The sequence below is a fragment of the Muntiacus reevesi genome, chromosome 2 (assembly GCF_963930625.1).
Source record: "Muntiacus reevesi chromosome 2, mMunRee1.1, whole genome shotgun sequence".
NCBI lineage: Eukaryota > Metazoa > Chordata > Mammalia > Artiodactyla > Cervidae > Muntiacus > Muntiacus reevesi.
This window is the reverse complement of record NC_089250.1, coordinates 226,123,732-226,138,026: the sequence shown is the minus strand read 5'-3', so window position 1 is coordinate 226,138,026 and position 14,295 is coordinate 226,123,732.

The following is a 14,295-nucleotide window of genomic DNA, read 5'->3' as shown; positions in this document are numbered from 1 at the left end:
CAGCTTTCCCAGGGGCTCTAAGGTGGGGAGAGCGGGCACTGCTCAGCCGGGTCCCTCCTCTCCACCTGCCCTGCCTGGGAGGTGGCCCAGGGGGTGAGAGTCTCCTGGCTGTGGATCTGGCTGTGCCACGGAGTGGCCTGGTACCCTGGTACACCTATTCACGTCTGTGGACCTCAGCACCCTCAGCTGCGATGGGGGGCTGACTGCTGTCTTGTCACCACGTGGCAGCCGTTGGGGTAGTTAAGTGAGATCCGGGGTACTCTAAGAGGTTGGCGTGTGGTGGATGTCTGCTTAGTCAGTGCCTTTTCTTCCAGTGGTTAACACGTCTGCAAGAGGAAGTATGAGTGACCTTGGGGGAGTGCATTGGCCCCTCTGTGCTATGGAACACGCTGGGCCTCACACCACAGGGGCTTCCCCGCCTTGTGCTCTAGGACACACTCTCCTGCGTGCTGGAATTCTCCTCCCTGGTGCTCTAGAATGCAGTTGCCTCTGGGCTCTAGGACAGCGGTTCTCTATCTGGGTTCCCCCTGTGCAGCACTCCATGTTCTGCGGTGGTGACGAGCGGCCGTCTTAGAGGGGGTGGGGAAATGGGCAGGCAGGCTGATGCTTCCCACACCTGACAGAGCAGCTCTGTCTTAAAGTTCTCTTTCATACCCCAGGAGAGATTTTATTGGAAGAAAGTGACCCACTCCTGGGTTATGGAATGAGGCTGCAGGGCTAACAGGTTTTATGAGCACCAAGGCACGGAAGTTTGAGAATAAACAAGTTACAAGGACTAAGTTACTGAGAGGGAGTGAAACAGGGCAGATAAAATGGAAATCGAGTCCGTTTTTCATCCAGCCTGGAGCTGACAAGGGCTACAGAAGTTCACCGTGTGTGAGCTTGCCTTCGTAGCCAGGATCCACTGGAATCAAGTACTTCTGAAGTCTATTGTATCATAAGAGGGGGATTAGATTATGAAACTATTCCTCAGGATCACTCCATTTGGAAGAAAAAGGGAGTTTGATGGAACTTAAAATGCAAGAATTCTGGCACACATGTGTTTTTATAAAATTGTTTCTGGGTGTTTCAGCCCAGGAATCACCTTCCATCACCTAACAGGTTTGGGAGGTCACTCTTCACTGATAGGCACATATGGTGTTTGGAGGGGTGTTGTAGGACAGAGTGCCCTTACCTTTGCCTCTTGGTGCTACAAAGTAGCCATTTGCAAGGTTAGTTCTTGTAGGATAGCACAAGAGAAGGTCTTTGCTAGAGGCTAATGGGTTCTTTTAACAGCTCTCCAATAGGTGAGAATTTCTGCTTTCTAACAGAGAGTAAGCCTCAGCTCAGAGTCCTAAGAAGACAACTGTAGCTAACATTTTTCATTGTTTATATTTTCTTATTTTTGAAGAAAAAAATGATACTAGTGTTTTATTTATGGCGTGGGTTTTGTTTTCCTCTTAAATAACCAGTTAAGCAAAATGTTAGAGTCTATTTAGAGAAAACATCAAGGTGACTCAGGCAGAAATCATTGGTAGATATTAAAGCACTGGTCAGCCCATGTCCCCACAGATTACATTTTAATTGTGAGTGAAAGGAAAGGTGAATTTATGGTGGGGGACCCTGGAGGACCCCACCTTTATCCAAGTGATCAAAATTTACCTTATCATTAATGGACCACAAATGACATCATGGATCCCTGATATGATGCCTTCAGAAGGACACAGCATCACATCTCAGGTATTCCTGCAGCCCAAGTGCGTAATCTGAATCTAACAATGAGGAAACATCAGGGCATCCCAAATTGAGGGAGATTCTTAGAGACAACTGGCCCATGCCTCCTAAATCGCCGGTGTCAGGAGGAAAGACTGAGGGACAGCCTGGTGTAGGGAGACAGGCCACGGGGCAGCTGGTGCAGTGCGCCTGGGGCTCGTGGGGAGTTTGCATCTGATGACAGTAGGGGGCAGCTGGTGCAGTGCGCCTGGGGCTCGTGGGGAGTTTGCATCTGATGACAGTAGGGGCCAGCGATGCCTTCCTGAACTTCGATGTGTCACGGTTCTGTGAGAGAACTGGGTGGCTTTTAGGAGACACACACTCAAGTGTGTCTACTATCAAAAGATTCAGCAGTGGCAGTAATGTGTGTGAGTGTGTGCGTGTGATGGCGGGGAGTGGTGTGTATATCTAGGGAAAGGCAGATGGTTTCTCACTTCACTTGTGATTTTTCTATAGGTTTGATGTTTTTCAAAGTGAGATCTTTTTAAAAAGGAAGAAAATAGCTGGTAATTAGTGTAGATGTGACACGCCAGTGTGAGGAGGTTACAGCATTCCCCAGGCTGGGGTTGGGGGAAAAGAAATGAACAAACCTCTTAGGAATCCCCAGGTTTCACATCCAAGGGTGCCACGCCCATCAGCAAATAAACTGCACCCCTATATTCCACCAAATAAAGCACATTTATAATTTAGCTGGAAAATAAAACAAACCATGAGATGCAGCACAGGGGCCTATAAAAGTGCAGGTTCCTCTCGTAAACAGAGTGCATGGACACACATCTCGGCTTCCTCCTTCACCAATTGCTCTTGCAGCTTGCAAATCACTCTGACCCAATTCTTTTCTGTGTTCTCTTCTTCTCTGTCCCCCTCTCCCCGTCTCTGGTGAGGTTTACTAGAGAGTTCTGTTTACTCTTTGCCATCCTGCAGTCAGAGTCTCTCCAAGTGCCCATTGTCCTGCTGGTGGCATAATTGTTATTTCTCCAGCAGAATAAACAGCCCCCTAGAGATGTCTGTTTAGTGTCCAAGGGGTTCCTGGTGAAAGGCAGAAATCCTGGCCACAGCCTGCAACCCGAGACCGCCAGGCAGTCCCAGAGCAGGCAAAACCTGTGTCATGGGCCTTGGGACAAAGCCCAAGCACAGTGCCTTCAGCAGGGAGCACCCGCAAGTGACAGTCTTCTCTGCTCCCCAGTCTGGCCGTGAGACCAGCCCACCCCAGAGCAGCCACCAGGTTGCCTGTGAGCTCCCAGGCCCCACCGCATACTTGGATGTCCCTTAGGGGAGAGGTCTAGGCTGCCAGGAATGTAGACCTGGGAGGGCTGGGGTCCACGTCAGAAGCCCTCCTCCCAGGTGCACCAACCTCTGCTCCGCCCTCCTTGACTTCACTGAAACCCTCCCCCAGCCCTTCTTCAATAGAGAGGCCTGCTGAGTAGTCAGGTGTGGGGCTCCTGGGGAAGTCAGCTTCTGCTGTGTTTGGGGCAAAGGCGCACCCTATGTCGGCCTCCCTGCTGTACCTGAAGGATGTGGCGGAAGCTAGGATTGGAGGTGTCTGCCACCAGGAGAATGGCTTCTGTTTCTCTGTTGAGTTTGCCGAGGAAAACAGACTTGGGACTTCCCTAGGATCAGTTTAGCCACTTAGTCTGTGCCCTGCACAAGCTGCCTGGTCTCTCTGGCCTCTGCAAACTAGGGGTTGAACTGAACTGGTGGCCTGGCCCACTGTGTCCTGTGGAGCAGGGAGACGTTATATGATGGAATATCACACACCCATAATGGGCTGTTGCAGGATAGCTCCTGTTCTGCAGCAATACACGGAGGCTTTTTAGAAGTTGCTTGAATATGGATAGTAGTTTTAGGGGAGTAAACTTCCACAGACTTGATCTTGCTTGCCTTCCTCTTCTCCCTTTTGAGAATTCTGAACAAGTGGTTACATTCTTAAGAACATATTGAAACATTGTTTTTATGCATAGACTCAGATGGATTCATACAATTATGAATAGGATTTTAAACTTCACAACTATCCAGAAGATTTTAAACTTCACAACTGTCCGGGGTACATTTGAGGATCCTGTGGGACACAGGATGGTATATCACTGTAAACTGCTAAATTCGCAGCTAATTTGCAGCCGCAAGGTCTAAGACCCCTGCCATGCAATGACTCTAAAGCAATTGTTTATCAACATAATCGAATGCTTTGGGTGCCCTTTACTTGGTGCATACAGTATGCATGCATACTTGGTGCATGCAGCTTGGTAGGTCAGCGAGCCAGCAAGTTGTAAAACCCACTTCTTCCATTTTGCCCAGCTTTGCTGAGATGTAATTGACAGATGACACTATGTCGCTTAAGGGGTACCACATGATGATCTGATATGTGTATATATAGTGAAATGATCACTATAAGGTTAGTTAATGCCTCCACCACCTCACATAGTTACCTTTTTTTTTGGTACATCTGGTGAGAACTTTTAAGGTCTACTTCTCAGCAGCTTTCAAGTGCATAGTGCAGTGTTGTGCATTAGCCCCCAGAACTTGCTCATCTTCCAAATGGAAGTCTGTGCCCTTTGACCAATATCTCTTCATTTCTTGCACCCCCAGCTGGTGGCACCACCATCTACTCTCATTTGGCAAAACCCACTTCTAACACTGGGGAATCCAGGGCCCTGAGGGAGACGCTATTTCCACACACCTCAAGCATTTCACCACAAGACATAGCTGCTGCGGCTTATGACAGGGCCCCAGGCCGAGTCCAATCAAACCCAACTTTCCAATCAGATTTAATAGGCGGGAAAAATGAGCGCTCCCTGAGATTGGGAGGGAGGATACTTTGTCAGTAATAATAAGCTGTGCGCAGACAGGATGCTGCACAGGGCAGGCCTGATGGGAACCACATGTGTTCTCAGGGACTGTCTCCAAAGTGCCCGGGCCATTTGTGTGTCTGCTGCCCCTGGGGGCCCAGTTGCTGGGGACTCTGCCATCCTGTGTGCCGGTGGGGTTTGCCGCTTTCCTCGCCAGAGCAGCGCCTCACGCAGACATGGTGCGCACTGTTCCCTGGCCCTTGTACGTGGTGCCGGCCACACTCCAAGGCAGGGGACCTCCCTGGAGAGCAGACGTTTTAGAAGGAGCCTGGCTTAACCCTGTGCCTGACAGAAGCCCAACTTGAGGCGAGGAGCTGGGCAAGAGACATTCCTGATGTGGACATGGAGAAGTCGGAGCGCTCACACATCACTGGTGGCGATGTCAAAGGGTGCAGCTGCCACGTGTTCAGTAGCTTCAACATAGAGCTACCCTATGATCCTGCAATTCCACTCCTGGATTTATACCCGGAAGAATGAAAATGGGTATTCAAACAAACACTTGTACACAAACGTTTGTAGCAGCATTGTTCACGATGGGCAAAAGGTGCAGACAAGCCAAATATTTAATGACAGATGAATGGATAAGCAAATATGGCCTATTCATACAGGAATATAATTCAGCCTTCAAAAGGAAGGATGCACTGATATATGCCACAGTGTGGCTGAGCCTTGAAAACGTTGTGCTGAGTTTAAAAAGTCAGTCATCAAAGGCCCTTACTGTAACATTCCATTTATAGGAAATGTCCAGAATAGATGCACCCTTACCTTAGAGGCAGAAAGCAGATTAGTGGTTGCCAGGAGCTGGGAAGAAGAATTGGGGTGATTGCAACAGTTACAGGTTTCCTTTTAGGTAATGAAGTAACCATTACCTGATATGATTAGATAGTGGCAATTTAGTTGGTACTAAATTATGCTAGTGATCAATTTTCATGTGTATTTTGTGAAATTGAAGACAATTGAAAAGGAACAACTGTAATCACAGTGGGGACTGAAAAAGAGCATTTCCCACTCACAGGTGCATGGTTTGGACTTACCTGCTATTGGTATCACTTGCAGACAGCTGCGTTCCTCAGACTTAAAAGGAGGGTGTTGGGGGCACCCCAAGTGAGCAGAGGAAGCACTCATCATGGAGAGTGAACCCTGATTACACAGGTGCTACAGGCCAGGTGTGGGTTACATGTTTACACACACACACACACACACACACACACACACACACACACACACACACACACACACACACACACACACTTTTATCCCATGCAACTGCTCAGAAGGAACCCAAGGTGCAGAGAGGTAAAGCAGCCCTTCCGAGGTCCCAGAGCCTGTGATTTGCACAGCTGGGATTTGAACCAGAAGTTCACTCAGCAAAGATCTGTTGAAGTGTGACTGTTGTTGAGGACACTGAATGCCTGGCAAGGTCCAGGATTGGGGCTCCCACAGCCCAATGATGCTGGCAAGAAACCGTCACCTTTGGGACAATGGGAAGGTCTTGTAGCTGTTGTGCTATGGACCCACAGACACCAACTGTTCTCTGAGATGAAAAGCCTGGGTCTGAGAAAACCAGGGACCAAGATAGGGGCTCTGGGGGAGGACAGGCAGGGGAAGAGAGGTGACTCGTCCTGCTTTTTCATTTTTCCCACAGATCCAAGAGCAGGCATGGGCACTGTTCCTGTCTGTGGCATAGGAACAAAGGCTCAGAGGGATAGCATCCCTTGCCACTCCTGGGTGGAGTGTCTGCACTTGGAACCCAAAATGTAGCTCTTCTGGCTCTCCCAGTGATACTTCGTGTCCTGTTTCCCCTGCTACACTAACATATGCTCCTGTGGAAAACATAAAAGTACAGAAAGAAAACCCCATATGGAATAAAATAGAAACCTTTCATCATGCTACCATCCAGAGAAATCTACCATTGCCCCTCTGATATATGGCTATTTTTGTCTACTTTGAAGCATAAATAAACACGTTTATATATCCTTATAAAATTGTGATTATGCTAAATATACAGTTGTTCCATACTTATTTAATATTTTTCTTATATTTTCTATTGATTCATTATGAGAAAACTTATTGATTGATTTTTAGTATCTACACAGTCTCCCATCACCTGGATCTCCCAGAATATCATTAGCTAATGTTCGACTGTAGCTGGTTTCCCAACTATTGTTCATAAAATCAATACTGTTATGATGGTCCTTTAATGCAATTGTTGTATTTGGAACATAGTAGGTGTCAATATTTATGAATTAATTAATGATGGATGAATAAGTGGATTTCTTTAGGATGGGTCTTGGACGTAGACTTGTCTAAAGTAGATGGTCCATATCTCTGGTTGGCCCACTTAGTCCCTGTTTTCTTCTGATATGGTTAGTAATAGTGCTTGTTTTTATTCTCAAATGTCCTGATTTGGGTGATAAATTGTAAGGTCACTCTAATCAAATGGCATGAATCCTTTTGAAGTTCTTGATACACATTTCTCTGTGGCTCTATAGATGATTTGTACCAATTTACATCTAACCTGTAACCTATTCTTAAAGAAGAGGGATTGATGAAAAATGAGTTAATAAAAAATTTGGGAAATAGAATTATTCTTGAAAATGGATTGGTTTTGTAAAAATTGAACTGACTTTGCAAAATTAAATAATGACTCAAGTTGCTTTCCCCTTTAAGTTCTCATGTTCTTAGAATTCACCTTGGTCACATGTTAAGCTTAATTATTGTTTATAAAGCATTTTAATAAAAATATACTCATTCTGAATGATTATAGCTTTTTGATGGGAACAGTCTTGATCTGAAAGCTCTTTGGGTTTGAATCCCAACTGTATCACTTGCCACCAGCTGTGAAACTTTGAACAAGTCCCATAACTGAAAGTCAATTTCTTCCTCTGCAAAAAGGAAAAGGATATTCCCTCATTTCAGAAAGTCATGAGGATTGCAAACATCAGTATGCAAACCAAGAAAGCCAATTTCATGCCGACTTTATTCAAATCCATTCTTAACCTACCAAGCCATTCACCCACCTATTTAGCAGCAGCACCTGGCCCTTTCTAGTTTTCCATATGTATACTGACTTTCCATTCTCATAAGATTCTGACTTGCTCCCAGAGCCTGAACGAGTTGCTCTACTAGGTTACCTTGTTGGAGGACTAGTTAGGCACATGATAGTGGTAAATGGTTCTCTGCTTCAAAATGCATTTGATGTGCAGATTGTCAAGTTAAGACCAAGAGGACTGCATGATTAAGAACTTGGTTGCCTAGGAATTGTGGGCGTGGCATATCCTGTGATTGACTTATTCTGTAGCTAATTGATGTCATATTTAGGGATCTGTTGTAACTCCTGTTTTCTCACCTTTATGGGATAGTAGTCCTGGGAAACAGAATCTAGTCAGGATCAGCTGTGTTGTTGTTATTCAGTCACTCAGTCATGTCCAACTCTTTGCAAGCCCATAGACTGCAGCACACCAGGCTTCCCTGTCCTTCACCATCTCCCAGAGTTTGCTCAAACCTATGTCCATTGAGTCAGAGATGCCATCCAACCATCTCATCCTCTGTCATGCCCTTCTCTTCCTGCCTTCAACCTTTTCCAGCAACAGGATCTTTTCCAGTGAGTCGGTTCTTCGCATCAGGTGGCCAAAGTACTGGAGCTTCAGCTTCAGCATCTGTCCTTTCAACAAATACTTGTGGTTGATTTCCTTTAGGATTGACTGGTTTGATCTTCTTGCTGTTCAAGGGACTCTCAAGAGTCTTCTCCAGCACCACAGTTTGAAAGCATCAATTCTTCAGTGCTCAGCCTTCTTTGTGGTCCAAATCTCTCATCTGTACATGACTACTGGAAAAACCATAGCTTTGACTAGACGGACCTTTGTTGACAAAGTGATGTCTCTGCTTTTAAATATGCTGTCTAGATTTGTCATAGCTTTTCTTCCAAGGAGCAAGCATCTTTTAATTTCATGTCTGCAGTCATCATCTGCAGTGATTTTTGAACCCAAGAAAGTAAAATCTGTCACTGTTTCCATTGTTTCCCTATCTATTTGCCATGAAGTGATGGGACCGTGAAGTGATGGATGCCGTGAAGTGATCTCAGTTTTTTGAATGTTGAGTTTTAAGCTAGCTTTTTCACTCTCCTCTTTCACCCTCCTTAAGAGGTTCTTTAGTTCCTCTTCACTTTGTGCCATTAGAGTGGTATCATGGGCATATCTAGGGTTGTTGATATTCTCCTGGAAATCTTGATACCAGCTTGTGATTCATCCAACCTGGCATTTCACATGATGTGCTCTGCATATAAGTTAAATAAGCAGAGTGACGATATACAGCCTTGACATACTCCTTTACTAATTTGGAACCAGTCTGTTGTTCCATGTTTGGTTCTAACTTTTGCTTCTTGACCTGCATACAGCTTTCTCAGGAGACAGATAAGGTAGTCTGGTATTCCCATCTTTTTAAGAATTTTCCACAATTTGCTGTGATCCACACAGTCAAAGGCCTTGGTATAGTCAATAAAGCAGAAGTAGATGTTTTTCTGGAATTCCCTTGCTTTTTCTATGATCCAGCAAATGTTGACAATTTGATCTCTGGTTCCTCTGCCTCTTCTAAATCCAGCTTGAACATCTGGAAGTTCTCAGTTCACATACTGCTGAAGCCTAACTTGAAGGATTTTGAGCATTACCCTGCTAGCAGGTGAAATAAGCATATTTGTGCGGTAGTTTGAGCATTCTTTGTCATTGCCTTTCTTAGGGACTGGAATGAATACTGACCTTTTCCAGTCCTGTGGCCACTGCTTGGTTTTCCAAATTTGCTGGCATGAGTGCAGCACTTTCACAGCATCATCTTTTAGGATTTTAAATAGCTCGACTGGAGTTCTATCACCTCCACTAGCTTTGTTCGTAGTGATGCTTCCTAAGGCCCACTTGACTTCATACTCCAGGTTGTCTGGCTCTAGGTGAGTGACCACACCATTGTGGTTATCCGGGTCATTAAGACCTTTTTTTGTATAATTCTTTTGTGTAATCTTGGCGCCTCTTCTTAATCTCTTCTGTTTCTGTTAGGTCCTCCTTGCCATTTATTGTGCCCATCTTTGTATGAAATGTTCCCTTGGTATCTCAAGTTTTCTTGAGGAGATCTCTAGTCCTTCCCATTCTATTGTTTCCCTCTATTTCCTTGCATCCTTCGCTTAAGAAGGCTTTGTTCAGTAAGAGATGTGAATTTTGAGATGATCCCTTGACTGGCTTTCAGATATTAGAGGGCAGGGCATTTGTTAATGCCTGGGTAAGGTCTGGATGGGTGGGGAAGACTAGTGGACTCTCCTTCCCAATCCAAGGAAGGGGAGGAAATTTGACTATTCGAGAGGAATCAGGGGAGTTTGACTGTTCCATGTTGGCTGCAGTCCCTTGTGTTTTGGTCTGTGTTGGCCCCAGGAGCCTTCATTATAGCTGAGCTGAATCAGGAGCTCTGAAGTCAAATGCAGGTCATGCCCACGGGAGCAAACCCATGTTCTTTTGGAGGCTTGTATGTGCTGACCTCCTAAAGGCAGTTTCCTGGGACAGTTATACACAAGCTTATGGGCATAATAAGATCTTCTTTTCTGATCACAGTATCTGACCACAAGTGATGGCTTAGCCACTTCTCACTGGCCTGGCTTGGTCCCAGAATGGGCCTGTGAGGCCAGTCATTGCTGAGTTATACAGACTTCCATAGCTTTTGACATGACCATTTGCTCTCCTTGAAAAACAGGAGTTTTTCCTTTATCTAAATTAAAGACTGACTGAGCCCTTGGCCAGAAGCATTTGCCCTGGTAGAAAGAGGAAGAGTGGCTCAGTCCCCCAGAAAGGAGCTCAGGACCCTCTTCCAGCTGCCGAACCCACAGAACCTGGCCAGGCTCCAAGGCTCTCAGCAGAATACCATCCTTTAGAACTTGGACTGGGGATAGAATTCAGCTGGCATAGAATACGTCCTGGGTCAAAGGGGAGGACTTGAAGAGCCTAGAGATTTAAATGAAGTGAACTGAAACCTGGCATGAATTTCTCTTGGGTACCACAGCACCCCAAAATGTTAAGGATGTGGACTGAATGAGCACAGAGTGCATTTAGCTATAAGAAAAATGTTCCAAAGCAGCCTTTGGAACCCTCTAGCAAGACCCAAGCTGGGGCAGGTCAGATGCAAGTGTGGACAGAATCCTCAGCTCTCTGAATATCCCAATGTCCATTTGCCCTATGGAGAAGGCAATGGCACCCCACTCCAGTACTCTTGCCTGGAAAATCCCAGGGACGGGGGAGCCTGGTGGGCTGCAGTCCATGGGGTCACTAAGAGTCGGACATGACTGAAGCAACTTAGCAGCAGCAGAAGCAGCATTTGCCCCAAGCGTAACCTGGCTAACTTGCTCTCTGTTAAGAGACAGAAAAAGTTATCTTGGTGATTGCATAGGGGTAGGTATCTCCTCCTTCAAAAACTTCATGTGAAAACTTAATTCCACTGGATCTTTATGTTTCTTAAATCAATCAGGGAAACTATGGTGAGAGCATATCTTTTCCTCCTGCTCCACTCCACAGTCACTGTGTGCTGTGTGTTTATAGCATAAATAAGACTAACATGCATAATAAGAGGAAGCACAATATGAGGGAGGAATTGGGAGTGTACCACATGTGAATCCATATAGTATGATTTCAAGGCAAACTCAGATCCAATAAAGATATATTTTACAAACCCCAGAGTAAGTACTAAATTTTTACAAAATATGTCTATACATGACCAGGTCTCTCTCATTAAGAAAAGATAAATAGACATCAGCCCCACATGGTCCTCCATCTACCACTTGCTTACTGTCCTCTCCTTTCTTCTCTTGTTTCTCAAGAGTGTGGTCTGTACTTACTCTTTTCATTCTCTAATCTTTTATCAATTATTATCTGGCTTCTACTTCCATTGTTCTCATCAAACAGCTTTTGCCAAATTCACCAATGACCTTGACATAACCGTATCCAGTTAGACAACTGTTGGACCTAACATGCCCTTTCCTCAGTTCGCAGTTGGAGAAGCTGTGGTTCCTTACTTGCTTAGTGAGCTAATAAACCCGACTTGGTTGCCTGCAACCATATGTCTAGTGAGCATGGGCTGGGGTCTGTAATATGATAAGGCACAAAATGGGTAATAGTGGCTCTGACCATAAAGAATCTACCTGCAGTGCAGGAGACCTGGATTCAATCCCTGGGTCAGGAAGATTTCCTGGAAAAGGGAATGGCTACCCACTCCAGTATTCTTGCCTGGAGAATCCCATGGACACAAGAGTCTGGTGGGCTGAAGACCATGGTTTGCAAAGAGTAGGATACTACTGAGCAACTAACACTCCACTTTTTTTTTTTAATGATATAATTCCAGCCACCCTTGTGATGACTTCCTTTACTTCTGTCACTCTGGTTTCTTTGGTCCTCAAACCTGCCATGTTCCCTCCCTCCTGCCTCCTGAGCTCTCGTGGGCTCCTTGCTCTAACGTGCTTTACAGGTTGAACAGTTGCCATCTCCTCCTTTGATTTGCCTGTTTGACATCACTTGCTCGGCCAGCATCATTTCCCAGTTGGGGAGCCACCCTGGATTTCTACTGCAGGCTCATGACACCCCAGCCACCTGACTTCCTAAGGTTCATTATTCTGTGTGCTGGTTTGGCTAATGGCTATCTGTCACTGGACAGAGCTCCAGAGCTCCAGGAGGTTGCACATGGGTGTGTGGAATAGTAAAGCAAACATGTGAGCACCAACCAGGAGCCCAAAAGCCAGGGATGCTGCCTGGAGCACCGCTAGCAAATGCTTCCACAGGGAGATGTCTCAGAGCCGCTGCCATCATGAATCCCTGAGAGTGTTGGAGGAAGCATTTCCCAAATTTAGCTAAGTAAGAAGCATTTTATTTAAGGTGTAACATTCATATCTTGGGGAGTCCTGTTTGAGAAGTACTAACTTATGGCATAGTTGATTATCTTTCCTCTATGTGTGCACACGTACATTTATTCACAGGTCATGCCTCCCTTGTGTGTATGGTGGGTGGGTTTCACCCTTTACTGTCCTATTACCTATAACGGTTTTATTGAGGACAAATGGCCCAGGTGTGGCCAGAGCCAACTCATGGTTGGACTTGTGGGTTTGGAGGCAGGTGAAAGGGCCTCAGAAGATGAGTCCAATTGCTTTAAGTCCCTGTGGAGTGAGGGGTGTGGAAAACAGCTAAACACACATGGGTCAACATAAGGTCCTACCCAGGAGCCCTGTGATGGCCACTGGGCTCCTCCAGATGTGATCTGAAAGGGAACTGGGACCACAATTAGTCCAAGGAGCAACAAATGCTTCCTCTGGGCTCAGCTGTGAGAAAGACATGCATTGGGGGTGATTCTGATGTAAAGTCATAAAGATGGGTGACTCCTCGCTGCTGTCCTGTTGCGGGGGTCACCGTCGGGTCACCATGGGCTGCTTCTCCAGAGGCAGCAGGCTGGGGGAAGGTGGGACACCTGGCATTGTTCTGGAAATTTGGACCACACATATGATTGGACCGTGGGGCCCTATTTGGAGTGCCTGAGGTACGCAGGTGTGCTGACTCTGGAGGAGGGTTACCCCAGTCCTAGTAGGGACTGAGTACTGGGACCACAGGGTCTTTATCACTGAGGGGCATGATCGTGGAGGGACAAGCGCATCCCACCCCTGACCTGACAGGAGCCGCATGAGCAGCCCCGCCTGAGCCGAGGCAGCATATGTGTGGGTGCTTCAGTGACCCGGTGGCTGCTGCTGAGTCGTTCAGAACAAGGAACACAAGACCTGGATGGGTGGGAAATGTCAGAAGAAGAGGGGCTAGAGGTGGGGTCAGTGAAGAGATAGAAGTACCACAGGTTGGGGGAGAGGCAAGGAAATGCTTATTCCTATAAAAGACGGAGAAGAATCCAGGTTACAGTCCAGTGAAGTTGTTTTATTGCTGATAACATTCATTTGGTTGATAATTTGAGGGGAAAAGAAAATTTGATTCTCTGTTGTCTGCCCCTAGTCTTGCAGGACTGAGGCCCTAGGAGTGTTGATTCTGTCCCTTCAAACCCTCTGGGGTCAGAGCAGTAAGGGACCTCCTCCCACAGTGTCAGCAGATGTGGGCAGTCTGCCTGCCCCATCATTCAAGAGGCAAAGTCCGAGCTCAACCAGGGGCTGGTGACTCCCAGTTTCCTCCCCAGCAATTTGGAGTTGATTCGATTGTGGTCTCATCCTCAATGTCTGGGCCTCAGGTTTTCCATCTGTGAATTTGCTTTTGATGCTAGGGTGCCTTTTTTGTTATTGTTTTGCTTTTTGTTTGTCTCTGGTGGTTATGTTTGGTCCCATGATTCTAGCAGGGGCCCTGCCACGTGAGGGACGGAAGATGAAGCCAGGCCTGCTAGCTCATGCTGGGCTCCACCCTCAGGAGCAGAGAAACTTAAACAAAGCCATGCAACATGGAGGTCCCAGACCCGCCCCGGCTCTGGCTGTGGCTCACACAGGTTGCAGTGTGCGCTTGAATGTTATCCCCGACGTGTTCACCCAAAACGCTAGGACACTGTGCACAAATAGAGCAGCTGTGTTGTTGTCTGTAACTGCAAAAAAGGGAGAAAGAACGCCTTGGGGAAGCATGGATGTTCCACGGCAAGGGAAGTGTGGACTGGGTCTGGTTGGGGCAGATGGCGTCTACCAGCCTGAGGCTGTGTAGCATTC